A 7,246-nucleotide genomic window follows, 5' to 3' on the forward strand; every position below is an offset into this window, starting at 1 on the left:
AAAAAGCAAAAAAAAATTAAAAAAGGATGGATCAATAGATAGATGATAGATAAATAAATGGATGATAGATGTATGATAGATGGTAGATAGATGCAACTTTTTAAAAACTAGTTTCACTCCCTCCACCTATGAGGTGGTGGATCCCATACCAGAAACTGAGTTTGCAGGCAGACTTGATCCTAGAATTTGGGGCCCCAAGTCTGTGAAAAATGAATTTCTGTCCTGAATCCCTCAGCGCATGACATTTTGTTACAGCAGCTTGGCTCAGTCCCACTGTCATTCCGTCTTACATCTCCACAGAACTGCTTCCTCTGGAGCCTGGAGAAGAGTCCCCCACCCCCACCCCCGATTTGACTACCCGTAAGCCAATCCCTGTACACAGTGAAACGCTAAGTGATTAGTGGCCTAGGCTCCGTTACATAGCCCAGTCACTGAGGCTTTTTTTAAAGTTTCTTTATTTTTTATTTTTATTTTTTTAAACTTAAAAGGGATGCCTCACAGGGCAGTGGTGGCACACGCCTTTAATCCCAGCACTTTGGGAGGCAGAGGCAAGTGGATTTCTGAGTTCAAGGCCAGCCTGGTCTACAGAGTGAGTTCCAGGACAGCCAGGGCTATACAGAGAAACCCTGTCTTGAAAAGAGAGAGAGAGAAAGAGAGGGGAGAGGGGAGAGAAGGGAGGGGGTGAGAGGGGAGAGAAGGGAGGGGGGGAGAGGGGAGAGAGGGGAGAGAGGGGAGAGAGGGGAGAGAGGAAAGAGAGAGAGACCTCAGTAGGTAGGAATACTGTAAGTATGAAGACCTGAGCTCAAAGCCCCAGCACAAACAAAAACTAAACACAGCTGAACATGTCTGTGACCCCAGCATTGCTGGGTAAGGACAAGAGGGTCCGGGAGCTTACTGGTCAGCCTAGCCGAAAGAGTGAGCTTCCAGATACAATGGCCTCTGTCTCAAGGCCACAAATCAGAGAGCAATAAGGGCACACGATGTCTTCCTCTGGCCTCCATGGGACCACATGCCTGCACACTGATTCACCTCCTCTCTCTTTCTCTCTCTCTCTCAGAGGGAAGGAGGGAGGAGGAGAGAGAGAATTTCAGAAGTGATATGTCATAGTACATACATTCTACTGGCTACATAGACCAAGTCTGATACAATGGTCAGGGGTATTGCTCAAAACCCTGACTATCAGAAGTTGAGACTCGTCGAGGATTATCTTGAAGTATCTCGAAGGCTGGCTACTACACTTACTTATTTAGTGATATTTTATTCTAAATTAGAAAGGATCTCTCATGCTGGAGAGATGGCTCAGAGGTTAAGAGCACTGACTGCTCTTTCCAGAGGTCCTGAATTCAATTCCCAGAAACCACATGGTGGCTCACAACCATCTGTATTGAGATCCAATGCCCTCTTCTGGTGTGTCTGAAGACAGCTACAGTGTACTCATATACATAGAAAAAATAAATAAATCTTAAAAACAAAAAGAAAGTCAGGTGTGGTGGCGCACACCTTTAATCCCAGAACTCGGGAGGCAGAGGCAGGCGGATTTCTGAGTTCGAGGCCAGCCTGGTCTACAGAGTGAGTTCCAGGACAGCCAGGGCTATACAGAGAAATCCTGTCTCGAAAAACCAAACAAAAAAAACAACAAAAAAAAGAAGATGAGACTCATTGAGGATTACCTTGAAGGCTGGCTGTCCCATTTACTTATTTAGTAGTATTTTATTCTAAATTAGAAAAGCTTTCTAATATCTTCTCGTGTGTGTTTTCACGGAGCACCTTAAACACAAACTGCAATAGCTATGTGGTACAGGTAACTCAAATACCAGAGGCCCGGTGATGGCTAAGTTGGTAAAGTGCTCATTCACGAGCATGAAACCTGAGTTCAGACCCCGGCATCCATACCATCCACATGAAAAGCTGTGCACAGCAGTGTGCCCTGTTCTCCCAATGCTAATCGGGGAGGGGGGGAGATCTTTGGGGCTCACTATCCAACATGACTAAAGAGATGAAGCTCCAGGGTCAGTGAGGGACCCTGGCCCAGAAAATAAAGACTGATAGAAGAACACACCAGACGTTGACCTTTGACCTCCACATACACCCACACACACATACCATACCATACACGCATGTACATGAACACACACAAACACACAATTTATTTCAAAAGGTCTTTTGGGGGTATATCCCGTAGTAAAATTTCCAAGAAAGCAAAGCATGGTTTTCTTACCATGTCCACAGGGGTTGTTGCTCTGTGGTGAATGTGTTAGCATAATTAATAGCAAGCAAATAATATGCTGTGTTTCCGTGCAATGTGATGCCAGGCTAGGCTGGGATAACGAGCAGGCTTTTTATTCATGTGACTCTTTACTGGGACATTTGCAAGTCAGGTGAAGCAAGGAAAACTTCCCTGCTGTGCCTCACCGGTCTGAGCATTGGAAAACATCTGGCAGTCTGCCCGTGCTCAGACATGGTGCTTGAAATACCTAACACGCAGAATGGCATGGACTTAGATGCCAGTAAGGACTGCCAGCCAAGAGACCACACTGGTCCAACTCCGATAACCAGAAGGTCTGCTGGTAGCAATGTCCTATCATTGTAACAACTGAGGAGTCCTCTTCAAATGACCCCTGCAGGACGGCAGCTTCCCCGGAGGACCACTGACAAGCTAAACAGGATGCTGCCCAGCATCTGGCATCTCTTGTCCTAGCAAAACCTCAATCCTGCGAGCTGGGTTTATCTTTCTCTCTGTGTGCATGAACATGTACGTGCGTTCAAATGCATGTGAAAGCCAGTTTCACCTTCAGACATCTTTCACTTACTTCTACTCTGCTTTGGTGTGGGGGACTCTGCTTTGCTTGAGACATGGTCTCTCATGGGGGCCCAGGACTTGCCAATCCTGTGAGGCCAAATGGCCAGTAAGCCCTGGGGATCCACTTGCTTCCTCCTTCCCGCACTGGGATTATAACTGTGATAGCACCTGGCTTTTCTACATGGGCGTTGGGCATTAGGTTCGGGTCCCCATGGCTCTACACTTTGCTGCATGTTATTTCTCTCCAGCTTCTGATTTTTCTCCTTTGACAGAGGGGTTCATCCGAAGCCCAAAGTCACACAGCTAGTGAATGAAAGATCCGGGGTCTGAAATGAAACTTGTCTCGTTGGAAAGTTTGTTCTTTGCCACATTATGGTGCTCGTTGGTGTTATGTATGGACACTCAAGGAGTCAAGGTCTCCTGGGAATCCAGGACGACAGTGTCAGCGCATGCAGAAAGCACACTAGCGAACAGAGTTCCCGACTCTCCACAGCACCATAGGGCCGTATGGGAATAGAGTTCTGAAATCAGAGTACTTGCAGGTTCCTAGGATCAAATTCTTCCTCTGTCACTTTCCATCTGTGACCCAATATGCCATTTAATCTCTCTGTGCCTTCATTTTCTCCTCTCTCCCTGTACTGGTTTAAATATGTTTGGACCATGGGAAGTGGAGCTATTGCAGGTGTGGCCTTGTTGGAGGAAGTGTGTTGCTGTAGGCTGAGCTTTGAGGTCCCGTGCTCAAGCTCTGCCCAGTGTGGAAGAGACCCTCTTCCTGGCTGCCTGGGGAAGACAGTGTCCTCCTGGCTGCCTTTAGATCAAAATGTAGAACTTTTGGCTCTTCCAGTACCAAGTCTGCCTGGATGCTGTCAAGCTTTCCACCAGTGGACTGAATCTCTGAACCTGTAAGGCCGTCCTAGTTAAATGTTTCCTTTATAAGAGGTGCCTTGATCATGGTGTCTCTTCACAGCAATGAAATCCTACCACACAGGATCTCACTCTTTAGACCTGTTGGGCCTGGAACTTACTACATTTACTAGGCTGGCTTTGAACTTGTGGCTAGTCTCCTGCCTTTGCCTCTTGAGTGCTGGGACTAGAGGGTCCATTGTCACTTTTTTTGTTGTTTTTTTGTCTTGTTTTGTTTTGAGACAGGGTTTCTCTGTATATCCCTGGCTGTCCTGGAACTCACTCTGTAGACCAGGCTGGCCTGGAACTCAGAAATCCACCTGCCTCTGCCTCCCAAGTGCTGGGATTAAAGGCATGCGCCGCCACCACCTGGCCATTGTCACCTTTTTAAAGGGTTTGTATGAGAGCACCTTTGACTCATGGTTGTTGCCAGGATTGAACTAGTGACTGTAAGGGAAACAGCCCACAGCTGTGTGGTAATACCACCCACACCTGTTCTGTGCCAGGATCGTCCATCTTCCTGTCAGTCATATCTCCTGATTGCCATCATCTTCCCTCTCCTTATGATTCATGCTTCCTCATTATGCCATGTCTTCTTCCTGATTGACAGTGAGCCTCAGCTTCATTTCTCCTTTCTATGCCTCGTGCCTTCTCTTTGTGGAATCTTGCACTGCAGCTCTTTGCTTAGCAACGAGTTCTAACCCCCATAATGCACACAATATCATGCAGGTGCAATAAATAATGACATAGAGCCAAATACAAGGATCTGGAGATGTATTGAAGATCTAGTAATAAACAGACAAAGAAGGGGGCTTGAGAGATGGCTCAGAGGTTAACAGCTCTTATTGCTCTTCCAAAGGTCCTGAGTTCAATTCCCAGCAACCACATGGTGGCTCACAGCCATCTGTAATGGGATTCCATGCCCTCTTCTGGCATGCAGGTATATTTGCAGATAGAGTACTTGTATACATAAAATAAATAAACAGGCGAAGAAGATATACAACAATGTCTATAACATGTTCACATTTATAGACAAGAAAGAGGCTGGGTATATATGAATTCTGCATACAATTTGTAAATTTTTGAAAGCATACTGTGGTATCAAAATAATAGTGCCCTCATTTCTTAATCCCCAAAATATGTAATTATGTTACTGTATTAACTATTCTTCTGTTGCTGAGATAAAACACCATCACAAAACCAACTTATGGAAGAGAGAGTTTTATTTGGGCGTATGTTTTCAAAGGGATGAGTCCATTATGGCTGAAAGGCATGGTGGTAGCAAGTGGCCGGCACTGTGTCATGAGCAGAAAGCTGGCGACTCCTCAAGGGCAGACACAAACCAGAGGTGGTAAACCAAAAGTGGGGACAGGCCATGAACTCTCAGAGCCCACCCCTGGTGACTACGGTCCTCCAGCAGGGCTGTGTCACCTCCTCAAACGACACCACCAAATGGGGTCCAAGTGCTCAAATACCTGAGCCAAGGGGAGACATTTCTCATCCCAACACCAAATTACAAAGAGAAAGGAGGGAAAGTTGCAGATGGGATGGAGGTTGCCAGGCAGCTGACCTGCAAATAGCTAATTATGGTGGATTGTGTTATTACTCGGTGGGATCCAGTGTAATTACAAAGGGTGGTCAGGCCGGAAGAGGACGGCAGAAAGAAGGCAGAGTGAAGTGAAAAGGGGCGGGGTCGACCTGCCCTTGCTGACTTTGAAGATGTCGGTTGTAAATTAAGGTCGGGCAGCATCTACTACAAGAGACAAGGGAAGGAATTCTTCTCTAAGGTGTCCCTAAAATCCTGATTTTAGCCCAGAAAGACGACTTATAGTGATTGTGTGTGAAGTTACAGAATTCTTCATTATAGAAATTGTTTGGCCGGGTGGTGGTGGCGCATGCCTTTAATCCAGCACTTGGGAGGCAGAGGCAGGCGGATTTCTGAGTTCAAGGCCAGCCTGGTCTACAGAGTGAGCTCCAGGACAGCCAGGGCTACACAGAGAAACCCTGTCTCGAAACAAAAATCAACAAACAAACAAAAACAAAGAAAAAGAAATTGTTTGTAGTAGTAGTGGAATATTGTATACACGAACACAAAAGGAGCTGGACATGGTGATCAGACCCAAGAAGTGGAGCTGGAGGGCTGGATGGCGGCACTCTGGAGTACAAAGTGCCTCATTCGTTCAAATCTGTTCTTCTGCACAGTTGAAATCTTTATATATAATGTATATAGATATGTACATTTTACATTTCTTTCTGAAGTAATTAGATTCATTAGCGTATCTCCAGCTGTGTGATAGTTCATTGACCTATCAAGGCGTTTCCCCCGTCCTTTGCCTGAGGTTTTTTTTTTTTTTTTTTTTTNGTTTGGTTTTTCGAGACAGGGTTTCTCTGTATAGCCTTGGCTGTCCTGGAACTCACTTTGTAGACCAGGCTGGCCTCGAACTCAGAAATCTGCCTGCCTCTGCCTCCCGAGTGCTGGGATTAAAGGCGTGTGCCACCACGCCTGGCTGCCTGAGTTTTTTATCTGTTGTGCAGCCATGGATGCACAGAACAGAAAATCCTCAAACCCTTCCATGTAGTCAGATGTGTAAGTCTGGAGCCCAGGCACAAGCAGACACTCGCCCCCTTTTCTTAAGATTTATTTATTATATTTAAGTACACTGTAGCTGTCTTCAGACACACCAGAAGAGGGCACCAGATCTCATTACAGATGGTTGTGAGCCACCATGTGGTTGCTGGGATTTGAACTCAGGACTTCTGGAAGAGCAGTCGGGTGCTCTTAACTGCTGAGCCATCTTTCCAGCTCCACACTTTCTTTTGAAGAATTGTTTTCTGTGTAGAAGTGTCTTGGCTGCACATGTATATGTGCACCACTTGTATGCGACGCTCATGGAGGTCAGAAGAGGGCATCAGACCCCCTGAAAATGGAGTTAGAGACAATTGTAAGCTACCATGTAGGTGCTGGGGACCCAGGTTTGGGTCCCAGCAAAAAGTACTTTTAACCACCAGGGCATCTCTCCAGCCTGAGTCACAACTTCTCAGACCACTTTTTCCAAAGTTGAAGGAGAAGGGAGCAGTTTGGCTCGTCAGGCCAATGTAGGATGGCCTTGAACTCTGATTCTGGTTTCCACATCCTGAGTGATGGGGTTACACACTTGCAACTCCATCACTAATCTTTGTTTTTGTTTTGAGAGAGACTTTTACTAGGTAGCCCAGGCTTGCCTTGAACTGTAAATCCTCCTGTTTCTGACTCCAGAACGCTTCAAACTTAGACCAACTCAAAAGGCCTGGCTTCCTGTTGGAAGAGCTCCATTTTGCCCAGATGTGTAAGGCAGGCTGCCATCAGCATGGGCCATCTGAAAGAGGCCAGCTGGGAGTGGTGGCACACGTCTAATTTCTGAACTTGGGAGACCGAGGTAGGAGAATTACAAGGTCAAGGCCTGTTCGACTGCATAGCAAAGGCTCATAGTCAAGAGCATAGCAGCGCCCACTCTTCCTGTAATCAAAGCTCCCCTAGGGCAAATCATGGTCTTGCCTTGTGTT

Source organism: Mus caroli, chromosome 16 (genome assembly GCF_900094665.2).
Source record: "Mus caroli chromosome 16, CAROLI_EIJ_v1.1, whole genome shotgun sequence".
NCBI classification, from domain to species: Eukaryota; Metazoa; Chordata; class Mammalia; order Rodentia; family Muridae; genus Mus; species Mus caroli.